The 20,696-nt window shown below is 36.9% G+C and overlaps 1 protein-coding gene and 1 pseudogene across 4 annotated transcripts in view; one reads left to right on the top strand and one right to left on the bottom strand.

Annotated features, from left to right (window-relative positions):
* Acaca (acetyl-CoA carboxylase alpha) overlaps positions 1–20,696 on the bottom strand; it is a 308,031-nt gene that overhangs the window by 203,382 nt on the left and 83,953 nt on the right. The window lies entirely within an intron of this gene.
* Positions 9,953–10,330, top strand: LOC111756762 (cytochrome c-like; annotated as a pseudogene).

Below are 20,696 nucleotides of genomic sequence, written 5' to 3' on the forward strand. Positions count from 1 at the left end.
CTCAGTTCATCACACGTCATTAAAATCCACCCTATGTGGCACTTCAATCAGAGGTCATTTAACTCTCTGCTTCTCCGTGTCTTGTCAAAGGAAAAGGCCCAGCCGCCATGGGTCGTGTGCTTCTTTACATGTCCTCAACTAAATAAAACTGTTCATTTTGTACTTTTGCTTCTCTATTGCACCATAATATTCTAACAATATCTTTCCTTCACAACGGTAAAGACTTTACTCTTGCAATACCAGCAAAATCCAGTGAATTTCCTTAATGAAATAATTGCACAGTAAGTCCACAAAAGAGTGCTTGTTTTCCTTGCAAGCAGGCAGTCGTGAGTTCGATCCCTGGTACCGAAAAAATGAAAAAGACAAAAAAAAAAGAGTGCTTGTTTCCAACATAGCTACAGTATTATATATGCAGTCCTGTATCTTTCATTCAAATTCTGAATGTAAAATAAAGATTTAAAAATTCAGGAGCAAAAGTGCCAGTTTTTATTTCCTGAAAAAAAAAAATTCTTCATTTTCTTATAGACACACCAAAAAACCCAAACAAATTTTCCATAAATTCTAGTGCTTAATCCTTAGTACTGTATGGATTTTGAAGGTATATATACAATACCCAAACACAGTATCCAAAACTTACCTTTGAAGCATGTAATAAGTATCTCATTTCCTTATTTTTCTCTGCAGAGCCCTCCATATCAAGGTGGCAAAGGAAAGAAAGCCTTTTCTTCAGATTCTGGCCTTTTAAATACAAGCCACAGTTTCTTCTTCTGTTGCAGCTGCTTAAAACTCAGGAGGACAAAAGACACTATGCCTTTCCCTACTTCTTGGCCCTGCTTCTGTTAGATTATTCCTGATGGCCTCAAACTACAGGTTTTTTGTCTACCTTGTCCAAATTTCTGTATTTCCCCACCTTTTCTCTTTCTTTGCATTTTCCCTACTATTTGTTCATACAGAGAATTAGTTGATTTTGCCAAACAGACTAAGAGGAGAGAGGAGAGATCTAAAATCTTGTGTAATTAGAAAATAACAGCTCTCTTTTAGTCAAAGGAAACATATTTCAGTAACAGTCACTTTCTTCTGACAGTCACCAGAGAAAAGCTCCACTATCTTTTGTGTCTGCCAGGAGCACACGATGGAGGGCTCAGGGCAAAAAGAAGGCAAAGTTTACAAGGACTATTAAGCCAAAACAGAATGGGGTCAGAGAGAGAAGGACAGAGACGTTCAGAGAGAGAAGGACAGCATAAACTAAGTAGGTAATTTCTTAGATCCAATCAAAATAAATAATACTGACACTCTTACCCTAAATGTGGAAAAGTAGCTAAGAAGGGACAGAAAGCAAGTAGAAAGGAAACATACTACACTACAAAGGAACTCTGAATAAAGTGGGAGCCATAATTCTAATTTTCAGGTCAAATTAGTGATACAAAGAAGATTTTATTCACAAGAATTTGAAAATAAGAATGGTACTAATAAAATGGATGTAGAAAAGATATAGATAAAAATCTTTGCAGAGAAAGGGGACCAGATGAATATTCTGCACAAAAAGTATAACCTAGTTTAAGCAGGGAAGAAAAATCCCGCTTAAAAAGATTACTGGGACACAGGTATTACTATAAAACAAATGTGCAAAAAATATTAAAAATAAACAATAATTGCATATTATACAGTAACATCTTCCTACCTGAGGTTCTAGTTAAGCAGTTGCTCTTAATAATGGCAGGAAAAAATAATGTCAAAGGACACTAACAGCTTAGTATATACAGAATGACAATCTCCTGAGATACATTCCACTGGTATAATTCCCCAGGATCACAACTAACCTGAACCATGCATTGTAGAAAAAATTTCCCCATCAAAGTGATGAATAGAAATAGTTAATAATCTGATGACAATTATACTAAGAGCGTATTAACCTTACAGGAAAACTTTCCAAAATAGAAATGCACAAATGACCTGGAGCACAGATATGAAAAATGATCAAGAAAGATAAATGACTAGGATAAAAAAGCTTAATCTTAGTACTTGCAGGAGATCCAATCTGAAGTCATTCTAACATGATAACAAGCCATAATAAAAAATGAAGCCCTTGGTTGTTCCCTGGTCTGTACCACTTTGCATCATACCTTCTCAATACTATGTCAACAGCCAAAAAAGATAGTCAAGTTTACTTGGTTTGAAGAACTAGAATATATCCAGAATAAAATGTCTCAAAATTAGAGCAACGAAGTGTTTGTTCAGGACAGTTATAGCAGGCACAGATGAAGAAGCAGCTCAATTTTATACACATTTAAGCACCTACAAATGTAGGCCATGTACAAAAAGAAGCAATCTTTGCCTTTGTTATATAAATACAAAGATTTGAAAAGTAAAGAGAGCACTGAGTTTTAATTTGAACTATGTAAGAAAAATATACAGAAGAGGCACACTCAGTAATCAAGTTTATGCTTCCTTTTACCAAAGGGTTCTTTCTAAAAAAATCAAACACTAATATAGCACACTCAGATCCAAAAGCAAAGCTAGAGTTCTTACTTTTTATGCATGAAATCCAAAATCTTTCCATAATATTAGAAGGCAAGAAATAAAAACCCATAGTCATTTCTCCAAATGGGAAGCATTCTCAATTTAATCTAACATGAGTGTCCAAAGTAGACACATACCTGGAACAAAATCCACTGATACCAGCATTGTAACATGCCAAGTGCCAAGGATGATGTAGCAGTATATTCAGCAAACAGTGGTGCATATGCTTGTAATACAGTCTGAGTTATATACTACAGCACATGCTGTGAGAGACTGTTTTACATTGGCACTGTTACAAACAGAGCAGTCTTGACCTTTAAAAACATACCTTTTTTGAAATCAACTAATCCTAAGTATAAAGGTTTCTTTGGGAACTCTAAATTCTGCTTCATTGATCTATATATTTAGCCTTGCAGCAATGCACATAGTCTTAATAACTGTGGCTTTAAAGTAAGTTTTGAAATCAAGTAGTGTAATTCTTCTAATGTTTCTTTTTAAAAATTCTATGTTAGGTCAGTTTGTCAAAGTCTAGAAAGAAAAGGCTGCTGAAATTTTGATATAGACTAAATTTATATATCAATATATAGAAAATTGACATTACAACAATATTGACTCTAATTCATTAACATGAACAGCCATTTCATTTACTGAGACCTTTTTAAATTTCTGTCAATAATCTCAGCACTCTGAGAGACTGAGGTCTCCAAGTTCAAGCCTAGCCTGCAACTTAGCAAGGTCCCCATCTCAAAGGTTGGAGGGCAGGGACCAGAGCTAAGGTCTTGGGTTCAATCCCAGCACTGGAGGGAAAAAACATTACAACTCGCCAGATATATATGTATCTCAGTAGTAAAGCACTTGCAAGTGAGAGTTTCTGGGTTCAGTCTCCAACATATGTGCATATACAGAAAAAAAGAGAAGATCTAAGAGTGCTGGAATATACCTGTAATCCCAGTACTCTGGAGTTTGAGGCAGGAGGATTATTGTGAGCTCAAGGTCAGCCTCGGCTATAGCCATAGTGAGTTCTAGGCCAGCCTAAACTATATACCAAATTCCATTTCAAACAAAAGGAGAAAAGAACATTGGTAAGTCTTGGTGTGATCGTGCACACCTGTAATTCCAGCACTCTGAGAACCTCAGGCAAGAGAATATCAAGTTTGAGCTCAGTGTGGGCATCTTGGTGATTTAGTGAGACCCTGTCTCCAAAATATAAATGAAAACTAAAATTTAGAATAATTTTTAGCAATTCAGCAATTTTTAATGAGTCTTCTGTTTCTGCTGAATTTATATCTATTTTATTCTTTTTTATGCTATGAATAAAAATTTTTTTTGTCTTTTTCGTTTTTATCCGTACCAGGGATCTAACTCACGACTGCCTGCTTGCAAGGCAGGTGCTTATGCTGCTGGGCTAAATCCCCAGCCCCCAGTTCTGAATAAAATTTTTTAATTTTATTTTTAAATTATTTCTAACTAGCAGAGAAATATGATCCTTTTCGTATACCAATAGTATAGCATGAGAGCTTGCTGAACACCCTTAGAAATTTTGTTAACATACAGACTTGGTGGTTACTTAAAGGGCCAAATACTCAGAAGACTACATGATGACGGTCAAAAATTCAATATGAGCCTGGGCAACTTAGCAAGAACTTGTTTCAAAATAAAATATGAAAAGGGATGAAAATGTTCAATGGCAGAGTACATCTGTGTTCAGTCCTTAGTACAGAAAAAAATTACTTGTTGTTAACAACTTTATTTAGAAATAATCCACATATATTTTACCCAATTAAAATACGTAATTGAATAGTATATTCATAGCTGTAAAACAACGTCCCAATTTTAGAACATTTTTATACCCTCCCAAAACAACCTTCATTTTTCCAACATGCTACCTAGTCCTATGTAGCCACTACTCTACTGTGTAACTTTACAGATTCACTTGTTATGGACACTTCATATAAATGCAATAACATAGTATGTGGTTTCATTTACTGAGCATGATGTTTTCAATGTTGTTGAATACATCAGTGCTTCATGCTTTATGCTCAGGTAATATTCCCTTAATAGCCATACCATATCTTGTTTAGCCATCGTTAGTTGATGGACGCTGGGTTACTTCTACTTTGTAGCTGTTATGAATAATGTTGCTATAAACATTCATTTACAAGATTTTATATAGCCATATACTTACTTGCCTTTCTCTTGAGTGTGTAACTAGGAGTAGAACTGGCTGAATCATATGGTGACAATTCAATTTCATAAGAAAATGTCAAATTATTTTCAAGAATAGCTACATTATTTTACACTCCCACCAGCAATGTACAAATTATCCAGTTTATGCTTATTTTCATAAATATTTGGTGTTATCACTAGTATTTTAGGGATTTTTTTGGTTTTTTTTTTTTAATTTTATTTAAGGAGAAAAAGAAAAAAAAACAAAAAAAAAAGGGTACAAGTTATACAGAATTTCAGAAAAATAAACAGTAGGAAATCCACTGGTTAATAGATTACATATTGTCATCTTAGAAATAGTTGCTCAAGTTACAAAATTAAAGCATATAAAGTGGACATTCAGTGCAAACAGTTCTATTCAGTGATCCAACAAAATTCATTAATATAGTTATCTATCTTATACACTTAAATATACATACAGTTATATCCTTTAGAGCACTTTCTTTTCCTCTCTTTTGTACAATGACAATTACACATTTTGGGTTTTATTATTCCCACAGTTCTTATTACTTTTTTTGAAGAGAATAAATGTGACATAACAAAACAGAGTCAGTCAAATCAAAAGGATGGACATAATACATAATGTAAAAACAGAATACAAGGTGATTAAAAATGGTTACCATAATGCCTCTTGCTATCTTAAAAAGAATTGCCTATATCATCAGTTATAATAAAATTGAACAAGGTAGTAAAGAACAAAACTAATAAAACCAAAACTTTGGAGACATTAGGGGACTTCAAAACAAGATAATAGTCAAACCAGAATGGGCATTATAGTGAATCTTATTGTCTTCACAGTTGTTGCCTATACTCTCAAGCGTGGTACTATCAAGCAAAACAGAATAGAGGAAAATCAGTCAAAACAAGATGGTGAGAGCAACACAGGGTTTCAAATCAAGTTAACAGGAAATCAAAGTAGTTTAATATATCTTGTAATTTTTATTTATTTTTTCCTTAATTGAAAAGATAAAAATAAAAAAGTAAATAATAAAAAAAAGGACATTGAGGTAAAAGAAGGCATAACAACAAAACAGCACCAGGTCAAAACATAACCATTTAAGGAAAATAGTGTTTCACCACAAGATATCCTGACATAAAAGTAGTTACCATAGTGTCTCTTTCCTTGAAATCTTTGAGTATAACTTCGTATACTCTAGCATCAAACATATCAAGACAATGTAAAACCATTCAAGAGAATGATAGTATTACAGGGTATTTAGAACCAACTACCAGAAAATGAACAATGGTTTCTGTATAATCTCCTTGTCTATAAAAGTTTTCGTTTATATTATCACTTATAATAAAATCCAACCAGTTAAGACCGATGGAGACAGAAGAAAAAAAGCTTGTTAGGACTTCAAAACAAGATGATATTAAATCAGCTATTATGCTATTATGATGTCTTGTTTTCTCCAAAATAGCTATTCCTACCATCCAACCTTCCCTGACTCATTTCTGTTGAGCTCTTTTTCTGTCATTAGTTGTCAGTTTGTCTTCTTCATTTTGCTTTCTGCTCCATTCATTGTGGCCTCTCTGCCACTGTTTCTGGAATCTTGGTATTTTTCTTTTTTAGAATGTCCTACAGTATTCTCTGTATTAGTGGTTGCAAATGGAAGCACTTTGTTTCTCCATTAATTTCAAGGGACAATTGTGCCAGATATATCAATCTTGGCTAGAGGTTATTATCTTTCAAAGCTTGAATTTTCCCCCTACCCTCTTTGTGATTTGATGGTTTGTACAGAGAAGTCTGCTGTAATTCTGATGGGTGTTCCCTTGTAAGTGATCTGTTTCTTGTCTCTGACGGCTTTTAATATTTTGTTCTTATACTGGATTTCTGGAATTTTGATTATTATATACCGGGGTGTAGTTCTGTTTGGGTTGTAGGTGGCTGGGGTCCTGTATACCTCATACATCTGAGTATCTTTACCTTTTGCTAAATTAGGGACATTCTCTTGGATTATTTCTGTGAATAGCCTTTGTACTTCATTTGTTTGTGTCCCTATTTCTTCGTTTACATTCTTAATTCTTAAGTTATAGATCCTCTTATCATCTTCTAGCCTTTGTATTATTGCTGTTTGTTTCCTTGTTATTTTTAAGAAGTTTTTCATTTCAAGTTCCCACATTACAAATCTGTCCTCCAGTTCAGGTAATCTATCCTTAGTTTCTTTCAAGCTGTTATGTCAGCTTTGATAAGAGTTTTTAGTGTCCCGGTAATCTCTTTGAACCTGCTTCACGTATTCTATGTTTTCTCTATTTTCTCCATCAAACAATTCTCCCTTTTTTTTCTGTTTCCATTCCACCATCTGTTTTTTCTTGGGTGGTGCTCAGCATTTCTCTAACTATTCTGCTTATATCTTGCTTTACTGGTTAAATAATTCACGTTTGAACTCATCTATGAGGCTCCGGAGATATCGCTTTATGTCTATTTGTGCCGTGTCTGATGCTGCATGTTTTCTGTCCTCATTCTCCTTTGTATTTACCTTTCCTGGATCAGTGTTCTCAGGATTGGGGGCCGAGGACTCTTTCTTTTTGCCTCATCTTCTCATATTTTTTGTTCCTTCCATATAGGCATATATAGGAGGCCCACTTGCTTTCTTTGTGGCTTACAATTTGTTTGAATCCGTCGGCTAGATGTTTCCATTCACTGCAGTGTACAAGGGAGACACAGACGGGGGCAGCGTACATTGGGCCCACCCTTCCAGGTAAACCTACCGAAGGCTTCACTGCTAGGGTGCACAGCCAGGTGCAGGGACCTGGTTTGGGCTAACCTACTGGATCTTAGTCCACGGCTTCACCCAGGTCAGGTGCTCCCCACCAATCTCGTTTGAGAGGGGAATATGTGACTAAAGTCACTGCAGCGTCCTGTTCCAGCTAGTCTGCTCAGTCCCAGAATGTCCTCTGTTGGAGCCTCCTACCCTATGGAGGGGTCCCCATTCCTCTCACTCACCACAGGTCAATGCAGGGCTCCCTGCCAGTCCCACTCTCAACTCGTTCACTGATTCCCACTCTCAGAGCTTTTGCGTCTCTGTGCCTGCTGTGCCGATCCAGACACAGCAGCAGCAGCACAAAATTCAAGTCGCAATTTCCAGAGGCACAGGTTCCAGCTTCAGTGCTGAGATTTTATCTGTTCTGGTCATAGCATTGGGATTGCATTTCCAGTTGGTTTCTCTCAGCTTAGTTAGTTCCTGGGTGGACAGGGTATATCTCCCTTTGCTTAGACTCCTCACACCACACCATTCCTGGATTCTAAGCTGGTTATCTCACAGAGCCTCCATAGCTGCTGTTATCTATCTGCCATGTTCTCCCAGAAGTCTATTTTAGGGATTTTGATAGGTGTGTGGTAATAGTTCACTGCCACTTTAATTTGTATTTTCCTAATAGCTAATTGCTAGTTGCATTTGCCTAACAGCTAATGACATATTTATTTTCCATTAGCACCTTCTCTTTTATAACATTTGCTATTTTACATACACATTAATTTATCTCTTCTTATTGAGATTTCTATTTGCTGACCCACTATTGTCATGCTTTAAAAAAAAATTGTTTAGCTGGGGCATGGTGGCAACATCTGCCCATTGCGAGCCGAGCACTGAGAGGCTGAGGCAAGAGAATTTCAGTGAATTCAAGGTCATCCTGGGTTACACAAGTCAAGGCCAGCATGAACTACATACTGAGACCCTGTTTAAAAAAAAAAGATATATATGTGATTTTCTTTAGGTCTTTGAACACATTTATAATAGCAACTTGAAGATTACTAGATCTAGCATCTAAGAATACTTGCAGATAGTTTCTATCAACTTAGTTTTTCCTAAATACAGGTCACTATTTGCGGTATCTTTGCATGTCTCATGATATTTTTTGCTGAAAACTGAACATATAATTTATTATAATGATGCTAGATTATTATTTTATTTACTTTATGCATGAAGGATGTTGTTACTACAGTTCTTTTGCATGTGTATGCATCTGTGAATGTTCTACTGGGGATTGAACCTATGGCAGTAATAGTAAGCCTTTTAGAAATTTCAATAACAATAAATAGCCTGTTGTAGAGCATGCATGTTTTTTGTCAGCACTGACCTAGGGTCTTTACACTGAGCATGCATACAGGTTTATCACCACTGGCCTAGGTCTTCACACTGAGCTATTTCTCCAGGTTCCCTTTCTTTCATTTGTTTTGCATGAGGCAGAATCTTGCTAAGTTAATGTGGAGCCCTTCTGCCTCAGCTGGGACTACAGGTTTGCGCCATCATCTGGTTATTTCTTTCTTGCCTCTATTATTTTTCTGGGCTAAATCTGTGAAATCTGCCTCACTTTACATATTGCCGCAGATGTCACAGCTTATTTCTTTTTACTTTTTTTAAGCTTAAACTGTTTTTTGTTTTGTTTTGTTTTGTTTTAGTTACTTCTATGTCTGCATAGCTTAAGTGTCACTCAATACTGAGACAGAGGTTATGTTTACAAACCTGCAGCCAGAAAGCTTTTATACTCCATTATGGGACTATGTGTACAGTAAAACAGCATAATTTCAGAGTTAAGGATGTTTTCAATTTTGCCCTAGCTTTTACTTTCCATTGGGCTCCACTGTACACATACCCAGACTCGACTCTACACATACCCAGGCTTAGTCAGCAGTATACTTGCCCCAGTCAGATGCCTCAACCTAGCAAAGCTGTTGACCTGTGCCACTTACCCTCCCCTAAGATGCTCACTTCTACTAACACTGCCACTGAGCACGATTATCACCTACCATCCAGAGTGAATAAGGAATATTAAACTGCAGCATTAAAGCTGCTGACCCTCATGGACTACCACACTGGCAAAACCTCTATGGCAAATAAGCTAGGAAAAAGGAGACGGGAACACTCTGAGATAAGACTACCATAGAGTCCCACTATTTTTTGTGAACTTCAGCTTTTTTTTAAGCATAAATTCTTATATGCCATTGATTTGATTTCAAGGGTGCTAAAATGTTTTACAGTTCTGTGTTTTTTGTTTTTGTTTTTTTTGTCTTTTTCCTTTTTATTGGTACCGGGGATCGAACTGTGTTTTTATTTTGCCATTTGGTGAACTTTATTATATTTCTGAGATGGGGCCTCACTGTATAATTTAACCTTGTCTCAAACACACAAAGTGATAGAGAATGGAACATGAGACTTCTGAACTGGAACCTTCCTTGTGGTAACAAAGAAAGAGCAGTTTAAAAATGGGTGACACTGAGAAAGGCAAGAGGACTTTTGTACAGAAATGTGTGGTGCTATACTGTGGAAAAGGGAGGCAAGCACAAGACTGGTTCAAACTCCATGATTTGGGCAGAAGACAAGTCAGGTTGTTGGATTCTCCTACACAGATGTCAAAAAGAACAAAGTTATTGGGAAAGGATACACTGATGGAGTATTTGGAGAATCTGAAGAAGTACATCCCTGGAACAAAAATGATGTTCGCAGGCATCAAGAAGAAGAGAGAAAGGGCAGACTTAATAGATTACCTTTAAAAAGCTACTAATGAGTTAAGGGTCATTGCCTTGTTTATTACAAAACAGAAATATCTCAAGGGTTTTTTTATGTGTAACATAATTAAGTAGATCTTATATACCAGAATTGAGATCATAAGTGGTGGACAAAATATTTTTACTGGGCAGTCCTGATTTAAATAAAATTGGCTTGTAGTTAAATGGGTATCTTTTTCTTCCAAGAGTTGATAATAATGTCAGTTCAATAAAAACTATCACTATTTTTCCTTTCAAAATATGTGGTGGACTTCATTAGTAATGATCCACTTTTCACAAAGATTAAGAATATCATATCAAAACCTACTAAAGGTTAGTTTTATATTTAGATTTATATAACTTGTTATGTGAATATGTTTAAATATAGGGGAAATCATTTTCTCAAAACTAAACTAGACTACCTATTTCAATTTATGTTTATTAGCCTGTTAAAGGGAGTGATTGAAGACAAAGAAGCAACATTTGTATTTTTGGTCTTGACTATACCAATTTAATTAGAACTTCCTGTACCTAAAAAGTGCTGACTTTTGCTGACTGACAGGTTTTTAGGGTAGTTTATGTATGATACCAAATAAAGGATATTTAACGCTTCTCACATTTTATTGTTGATCTATAAGTTCTGATCCTTTTAAAAGTCAGCATGATACAATAGCAAGTCAGACTCTACTTTTTTTTTTAAATTGATACAGGGGATCGAACTCACAACCCCATGCTTGCAAGGCTTAGGCCGCTGAGCTAGATCCCCAGCCCAAGACTCTACTTTTGAAGTCTTTAGGTCAGATTCAGTTATTATTCAGGATAATATTTAAACCCTATTTAAAAACACAAGACAGGTCAGGGATATAATTCAGTGGCACAAGCGCCTGCATGGCAAGTGTGAGGTCATCAGTTCTATCCCCCCTAAATAAATAAATAGAAAAACAAGACTGTGTGATTAGTAGTGGTGCTTCTTGTCAACTCATTAGAAGGACTAAAGTGGGGAAGATACAACATCAACAAAAATCTGTATGTGACCATAAAATAATTAAAAACGAACTCAGATTTTAAAAAGTTAAAAACTTGGCCAGGGATTTAGTTCAGTGGTATACGCACTTGCCTGGCAAGCACGAGGTTGAGTTTGATCCCCAGTACCAAACAAAATAAAATAAAATAAAATAAAAACTCACAAGGTAGCTTCTTTCCTCAGCTTCCTGAATGCTACAGGTAGGCACCATCATGGTAAGTTTTACTAAACTTTATAGATGTTTTTTGGGCTGGGGATTTGCCAACTCATCACTCAGGTTAAAATCCCATCTGTTTTGATCATGGAACTGGGATTGAACCCAGGTCCTACATACTGAGCTACATCCCCAGTTCCCCCTCTTTTCTTTTACATATTGAGACAGAGTCTCACTAAGCTGCCCAGGATGGGCTTGAATTTGTGAACCTCCAGCATCAGCTTCCCAAGACTGTAAAGTCCCAAGCACTTCCCACACTGGCTACCCCTCTGCAGCATAGGAGAATGGGGCAAACACCTGGGTTTCACTGAACCCAGGTTCCCAGGGAGGTAGCAGCATGCCAGATGGGTTTCTCCAGACCTGTGCAGCTACACTGAGGGGCTTCCCTGTAAGGCCAGGAGTGTGTGGTTGACAGGGCTGCTGCTTCTCTCAGCCTTGTGTGTCTACACAGGGGCTGCTGCAATGGCGGCAGTAATACACCAATGTATTTGTCTTACTCTGCCCGTGGGCCTGCTGCCTGTCCACTGAAAGCAAGTTGTCCCACAGTGGAGGGATGGCGGACACAGGTGCACATGGGTGGATCTGACTGCATCTCCCTCTGTATTCTACTATTGATGGACATATGGGTTGTTTACAGATTTTGACAAATCTTGTACTTAATTTTTGGTGGGAAAATGTACTAATTTCTCTTGAGCACACGTTAGTAGAAATGCTTGTTGATAAGGTAAATGTATGTTTAGCTTTAAAAGATATTGCTAAATGTTATTCTACAGGGTTGGGTCCAATGACATTCCCACCAGTGATGTGCTCCACATTCTTGTTAGCACGTGATACTTTCACTGGTTTTTTTATTTTATTTTTTGTTTTTTGGGGTTTTTTTGGTGCCAGGGATTGAACTCACTACCTCGCGTTTGCCAAGCAGGCATGCCGCTTTACGAGCTAAACCCCCGGCCCTGTCAGTGTTTTTATTTTAGCATTTTTGATTAGGATAGTGTTTAACTCATTGTAATTTACTTGCAAATTCCTGATGACTAATGATATTGAGCACCTGTAATATGCTTAGTTGCCTTTTGGATTTTTTCCTTTTGAGATGCCTGCCCCAGTCTTTTCCTCATGTGTGTATGCTTAATGTCTTTTCTGACTGATTTATAAGAGTCTTGTACTTGGATATTTTAGTATTCCTTTTTCAGCAACTGACAGAATGAGTAAGAAAAGTTGTTACAGAACAACAAAATTTAAAAATTTAACTGACATGTATAAGACCCTATAACAACAATGGTAAAAAGCACATTTATTGTGCTCATGCAACTTTACCAAATAGACTATTCTAAGCCATAAAGTATCAACAAACGTCAAACAGTATGTCCTGTGAACACAATGGATTAAACTAAAAATCAATAGCAAGCCAGGTGTTGGTGGAACACACCTGAATCCCAGCACTTTGGGAGGCTGTGACATAAGGACTGTCAAATTTGAGCTCCCAACCACACCCCACGCGCACACACACAGACACACACACACACACACACACACACAATTTTAAAAAGGGGCTCAGGATACAGGTTACTGTGAACACACTGGGGTTCAATTCCCAGTACAGCAAATAATAACAACAACAATAATGATGATGATACCTGAACACAGCACATGCCTATAGTTCCAGCTATTCAGAAGGCTGAGTCAGAAAGATCACTTGTACCCAGAAGTTCAAGACTGGCCTTGGCAACATAATGAGATCCCAAAACAACGATGATGATGATACCGATGATAAGCACCTGAAGCATTGTCTGACTAGACAACACTAACATAGTCTACGGGAAATAGGAACCCATAGAGTTAGTGTCATGAGACCATCACTGACCTTCCAGAAAGATTCCAATGATAGTGCTTGGGCCTTATACTTAAGGGAGAAAGACTAGAGAAATGCTACAATGTTATTACCTAATCAAGTAAGAAATAAGCAAGAACATTGGACATGACAATGGAAAGGAGATATCAAGAGTTACTAGCCTAAGGGGCTGGGGATTTAGCTCAGGGGCATAAGCGCCTGCCTTGCAAGCAGGCAGTTGTGAGTTCGATCCCTGGTACCGATAAAAAGGAAAAAGACTTAAAAAAAAAAAAAAAAAAAAAAGAGTTACTAGGCTAGCTGGGGATTTAGCTCAGCGGCATATGCATCACCTGGCAAACTTGAGGTTGTAGTTCAACCCCTGTACCAAAAAAAAAAAAAAAAAAGTTACTAGGTGAGCAGAGATATAGCTCAGCAGTACAGAGCCTCTCCAGCATGCATAAAGCCCTGAGTTCAATCTTCAGCACCACCAAAGACAAGTTTTTTAGCCAGATGTGGTGACACATAAAAATTTTTGATAACATGAAAAAGTGATGTATAAAAAAAGCAAGAGGACTGGCGATTTAGCTCAGCGGTATAGCGCCTAGCAAGTACAAGGTTGAGACTTCAATTCCCAGTACCAAAAAAAGAAAAGAAAAAAAGAAGGCAAGAAACTGAGCTATGTACTGATTATATATCATTTTTAAATGAAATTTATGGTTAAGGTATAAAAAAAGAAATAAATTATTAAATAGTGGTTATCACTGGATGACTGTATTCTAGATTATTCTTCGCTTTTCTACCATAAATACAGATTACCACTAATTTAATTCACATAATTTTATGCTGGGAAAAAAAGAGGTAATGTATGTATTATGCAGGAAGTAGTAACAGTATTAAAAACAATTAAGCAGTTGTCTTGACCCCTACTTAACACAATTTCATTTCTACAACTAGCTAAGTTCATAGAAGATGCTTTTCAAACTAGAATACTGTAAGTATATGGATGAAACACCACTTATTTTCTGAATGGAATAAGAGAAAGGATGGGAGATGCAGCAAAAAAAAAAAAATTAATGCTCTTGGCAAGAGTACCAAATCACAGATCTCATAATAACTTTTTCTGTCTACTCATCACTACTCACTATGGCAACGCTTAGAACAGCAAGGAAAGAGCACAAAAGAAAAGCTGAAGAGCTCCTAGGACTGGGAAAAGGAGAAAGCTCAGAAAGTTAAATGAGAAACTCTAAGAGTGGAAACAAAAACGTTCTCACAGGCCTAGCCATAAGAAAACAATAGAAACTCAAAATTAGAGCCAGTTTCCTTTTGCTCTATGTTATAGCTTCACAGAGATGAGCCAAAAGATAGGAAGGAAGCATTTTCAACAATGATTTATTCCAGCATAAAAACCGTAACATCAACAGTATACATTTGCTAAACTTGAAAGCCTTTCAATCCTGAGCACTAGGGGCTAGAGATTTAGCTCAGCGGCATAAGCACCTGCCTTGCAAGCAGGCAGTCGTGAGTTCAATCCCTGGTAAAAAAAAAAAAAAAAAAAAAAAAAAAAATCCTGAGCACTTAATATGAAAAGACCTAACGTTCTTTCAGTTAAAAAATTCTACCTCACAAAGAACTCCTTGATAGTAAATAATACTTTATACTAGTAAAGTACATTTTATTTTTTTTAAATCTTTTGTAGCTATTAATTTTATCTCCATCATTGGATTTAAATGAAGTTATTTCAAGCTCAAGGAGTTCAAAATAAAAGACTAGAAAGAAAATCCTTAGTCAGACATGGTAGCACATGGTGACAATGCCAGCACTCTGGAAGTCTGATATAGGAGTACCAAAAGTTCTAGCCTAACCTGGGCAACTTATCAACTTATAGAAACCCTACCTCAAAAATAAAAACAAACAGGGTTGGATGTAGCTCAGTGTGAAGGTCCTGGGTTCAATCTCCAGCACCAAAAGACAGACAGACAGACAGACAGACAGACTGAGAGACAGAGCGAATTCTTATTTTTCATGTTAAACATGAACATACACAGTTAAACAAAAGGCTCTCTCCTTCATAACTTTTAATAAAATTATGCTATAGCTAATAATGTTCACTTTCATTATCATAAAATTCACTGAAATACCATCATTAATGCAACACTAAATTGTTGTGCTGCAATTGCCTTAACTACAAAATTGAGATCGGAGGCCAAGCATAACAGTTCTAGCCTATAGTCCCACCTACTCGGGAAAGGCTGAGGCAGGCAGATCAATTGGGTCCTGGCATTCTAGGTTAGCCTGGAAAGATAGCAAGACCATGTCTCCAAGGAAAAACAAAAGTGTAGCATGATAAGTCTCCTTTATTTTGCCTTCTATTCCTCTCTATGACACAAACTTATCATTAGCAATCATCAACAGTACCATTATGATTCACTAGCTTCCTCTTAAATAAATTACTAGTTGTTATAAAAAAAAAAAAGAGGAAAAAGTGGAAATGTAATGTATTAAGAAACTTAAGGAACCAAGTATGGTGGCCCTAACCTATAATTCCAGCACTATGGGAGGCTGAGGCAGGAGGATCACAGTCTAAGCCCAGCCTGGGCAACTTAGTGACTTAGCAAGATCACAAATAAAAAATAAATAAATAAAATAAAGAGCTAGGGATATAGTTAAGTTCTAAGGTCCTAGGTTCAATCCCCAGTACTGGAAGAAAAAATTTAAGGGACATAATATACAACATGTGGTCTTTTTTTTTTTTTTTCATGCCACTTTTTATAAAGGTTAAAGCAGAACAGTAACAAGAAAATATGTTGACATGTTGCTTTTGGCAAAGAAGGTAGGGGAACTTTGTCATTAGATTGACTCACCCTTCTCTAAAGCTTTAGCTTACTAAATCGTGTGACATTTAGCAGTGATTCTTGGTTGTTTGATCTGTAGTATCATAGTGCAGCCTTATACCTATGGTCAAGAATGGCATCCCATTAACATAAAGCAGGTGCCATTTCACTCAATCTACATTTAAAGAACCAAGTTCAGATAACCTAATTGATAACCTGGGTAATTGTGCTCCAGAGCTGGAACCCATACCCTTATTTGCACTGTAATCATTTTAATCTGGGGCATTCAGTTAATATCCACGCATCAAATATTTCCCTCACTTGTGCACCCTTGCCCCTCAACACAGGTGAACATTTGCATAAGCCCAACTGTAAAATCTGAAAGTGTACCCCGCAAAAATCCACTTCATCTTCACAGCCGTCCTATAACTATGAAGTTAAGCTAACAGGACAATTAATCTCCTCAAAGTTACCAGTCCATGGTTGTCACGGTTACCTGACGTGAAGTTCATTTGTATGCTATGACTACTCCTTGACCAGAATAACCCATATAGCTCCAGCCCCAAGCTAGTTCTCGTCAAATCCTGCTGCTGTCTGATCTCCCTGCCTGACCATTGCATATCGTGTGCCACACATACATCTATATTCCACCAACACGGCAGCTGCAGACTTGGCAGGCAACCTGGGGAGCTACAACATAGGGCCGCAGGGGCGGGGCACTCACTAGGCACCAGACCCCGCTGTATTCCATTTTAGCCGGGTAAAGTTGTTAAGTTCCCCCCAGCCCCAGTTATACGGGAGCGCCACACGCAGGCGCAGCGGGGGCTCAAAGGCAGTGCAACATGTGCTCTTTGATTGGGTACTTGTTTGAATGAATGCACATTTTGGGGTTAATTGAAAAATTTGAATCTGGTATACACATTACAGGAGATGAAAATCTATTGAAGTAGATGTGCAATACAGTAGCCTCATTTCTGTAAAAAGAAATGCACATACAAGCATATATATTCATAGGAAAGGATTCAGAAGACTAAATAATAGGTTATTAGCAGAGTATTCTCTGACTGGTTTTATTTCATCAGCAGAGTATTCTATGGCTTGGTTTTATTTCAAGGCTTTACTTTTATTAGCTTGTATTTTGTTTTAAATTTTCTGTACTGCTTTAAAAAAAAAAAAAGCATTATTTTTAAATATATTTCTTAACCACCATCCTTTTTTGGGAGCAGAAGGGTTAAGACAGAACCTTGCTACTTACTTCAGCCTAGCTTTTAATCCACTATGTAGCCCAGAGTAGCCTTGAACTCACACTGATCTTCCTGCCACATCTGGCTCCCCAACCCTTTTGAGTAGGGCTGATATTGAGCCAGGTATAGTGGTGCATACTTTTGTAATGCAGCACTCCAGGGGGCTAAAGCAGGAAGTTCACAAATTCAAGTTCCTCGTTGGCAATTTGGCAAGACACTGTCTTAAAAATAAAACATAAAAGGGCTGAGGATGTAGCTCAGTGGAAAGACTCTGGATTTGGTCCCCAGGATCACATGCATGCATACATACATACATACAAAAGGTTGGCATTAAATTAAAAAAGCACGGCTCAAAGAGAACACAGCATATCCATTATATTGAGGGTTCCAGTTTGCTACAGTATTTGACATGAGCTCTGATTAGATTCAATACCTGATTTAGTACTGACTACCTATGCGACTTGGAGATGTTATTTAACCTATTTTTCAGCTCTCTAACCATAAATTGTGGGCAATAATACAATACCAGCCTCACAGGGTTATGAAGATTAAGTGTGGTTCTCCATCTAAAAAGCACAGCAGAATATCTGACACTGAATAAAGCACTTGATAAACATTACCTAGCATTACGACTATTTTTCTAATTAGTCACAGAGAAAACATGACTACTAATTTTTAAAGATATAAGTGACTGGGTATAGATCAGTAAAAGAGGGTTTTGCCTAGCATGGGTGAGGCTATGAATTTGATCCCTAGCAATAAAAAGAAAACAGTGAAAAATAGGGGAAAAAAGTTGAAAAATAGGATAGGTATTACCAGCAACAGATATAAGCCTTATCACTCAATACTGTCTCCTCAACTTCCTTCTTTTTATTTTCCTTTGATTGTTTTTTTGAAACAGAGTCTCACTATGCAGTTCAGGTCACCTTCAACTCTTATGTAGCCCAAACTGGCCTCAAACTCCCTCCAGGTAATCCTCCTGCCTCAGCCTCCCAAGCGCTGGGATTATTTCCTTTAACTTCCCTCTTAACCTACTGGAAACAGAAGCCAAAAGCCACTTTCAGAGTCTCACACTAATACCAACACCATTAGTGCCCATGGAGGAAGGTCTACATAGTTCCATATCAAGTTTTTAATCTTGGCAATGAAATATGTTACACAGGAGCTGTTTCCAAACTCATTAGTATACTGCCTTTATGGTTTCATGAAAGAACTTTACAAATCATTTCCAGTTACAAAGAGCTTCAAAGTTCTCTAGTTAGATTCTTTTCAGGAGTCAACTGTTTTGTAAGGAATTGCTTATCCACATTCTCAATTTTCAAAGATAATGGCAAAGTACTTTATTTCTAGACCAAAAAGCAGATAGGACTATTCACCTTCTCCTCCTTCCAAAGTAGTGACTATTATAAACCCGAGGTATAGAACATCTTATACTGAATTTATGTACATGTAAGTACCAACAATGACAGATTGTTCTCAAATTCCTTCATGAAACATGCTTGCTAAACATAAAATGTTGGCCATTCCATATTTTGAGTATATATACATTTTAAGATGTTTATAAGAAAACTAAGGTAGCTTCTTTAACAAGATGTAATAGATTTTTTTAAAAAAAGTAAAGCAATCACATTACCCTAAAGATTTAAAGATCCAAATGTGGAATAACCCGTTTCCAACTGGACTTTAACCAGAAATTCAATATACTAGATGACAAAACTGGTTACAGTCCTGTTTGATAGCATGGATTGATAGCATAGAGTATATTTTAAATATGCAGAACAATCTGACCTCAAGTGGCATCCCTTACGGAGCAGAGAAACTGCCAATACCTACATAAATAAATGTCTACGTGATATGTCTCTAAATTGTATACCAGTTATAAAAATTAAGATGTCTAGTCTTTTAATCCTCTTTTTTCTTAATGCTTAACTGCGCATTAAAATGAATTTCAGAAACATACCAACTCACCTGATAAATAACCCCTAAACAATCTTATCCAAAAATACTAAGTCAAAACAACTGTCTTCATTGAAGCCCATATATTCTCACTAAGCTATAACTACTTTCTGAGGCCTTATCTTCAAATATTTGGGTCATACAGCTTAAGAAATGATTCAGCCAGTGTTGTGTTGAACTCTGGAAAAACATGATAATGAGTCACCTTCTTCCCTAGAAAAGTCTATTTTATAATTCCACTCATTGACATACACAAGGCATTCATTTAGAATCTAAGATCAAGCCCAAAACTTAAGAGATCCAGTCTCAATATCGCTTCGTATTAAAAACCTTCGGTTAAGCCAGGCATGGTGGCTCACACCTGTAATCCCAGCACTCGGGGGGCTGAGGCAGGAAAATCTTTTTGAGTTCGAGACCAGCCTGGGCTACAAAGTGAGCTCAAGGCCAGCCTGAACTGCACAGAGAGACCCTGTCTCAAAAAGACAAAAAAAAAAAAAAAAAAAAAAAAAAAACCTTCAGTTAACATGTCTGAGGAATTTCACTGCCACATTAATCTATGTCACCTATGAAAGATTAGGCTGTTCATTCCAGGAGATGGCTTAAACTCAACTAGTCTTTATTTCATTTTGCATTTGAAGAATAAAAAGGAATACCTGAATCAGTATCTTCATTTTTACAGAGAGGAAAATGAATCAAAAAGTAATACATGAATCGCAGTGATCACATACCTAATTAGTGGAGATGCCAGAGCACAAGTCTTTCTACTATCAAATAAATTTGACAGAATTAAGATTACTCCCAAGGATACCACATCGAAGGTAATTTAAGAAATAGACCAAGGAAGAAACTCAGTTCTATTTTGGAACATTAGCTAGCTGAGAAGCTAGTGGAAACTGGCAATTGTCCCTTTCCCAGGATGCTGATCACACTTCTGTTCATGACTCTTCCACGAGCTATAAGCCTGAGTTTTGCCAACAGTAAGACATGCAAGAAACTCTGGCACCATGCGACTAATCACAATGTCTCTGCATAACAGGCATGAACTTTAGGAATGATCTGGCACTATAAACTACCTTGTGGTATCATTAGCTGAGTTCCCTATAATGGCTTTTATCTCACCACTGCCAAACAGTTTCCTAATTCAACAGATGAATATTATGTTTCACATAGTTTTATACTGGTGAGACAAATTTCTCAAGAAGCTGTGCTGCTTCAAAGAATCGAGCGTTAAACCCAATCTTTCTCAATAAGGGAACTATGACATTTTGAGAATAACAATTTTTGGTCATATGGAATTCTATAGTACATACAATATACAAAGTTTAGTATCACTTGTCTTGTGTTCTCAGAATACAAGTAATCCCA

Source organism: Cavia porcellus, unplaced genomic scaffold, assembly GCF_034190915.1.
Source record: "Cavia porcellus strain 051 isolate PalLab524CR breed Dunkin Hartley unplaced genomic scaffold, mCavPor4.1 scaffold_6, whole genome shotgun sequence".
In the NCBI taxonomy this organism is placed as follows: Eukaryota; Metazoa; Chordata; class Mammalia; order Rodentia; family Caviidae; genus Cavia; species Cavia porcellus.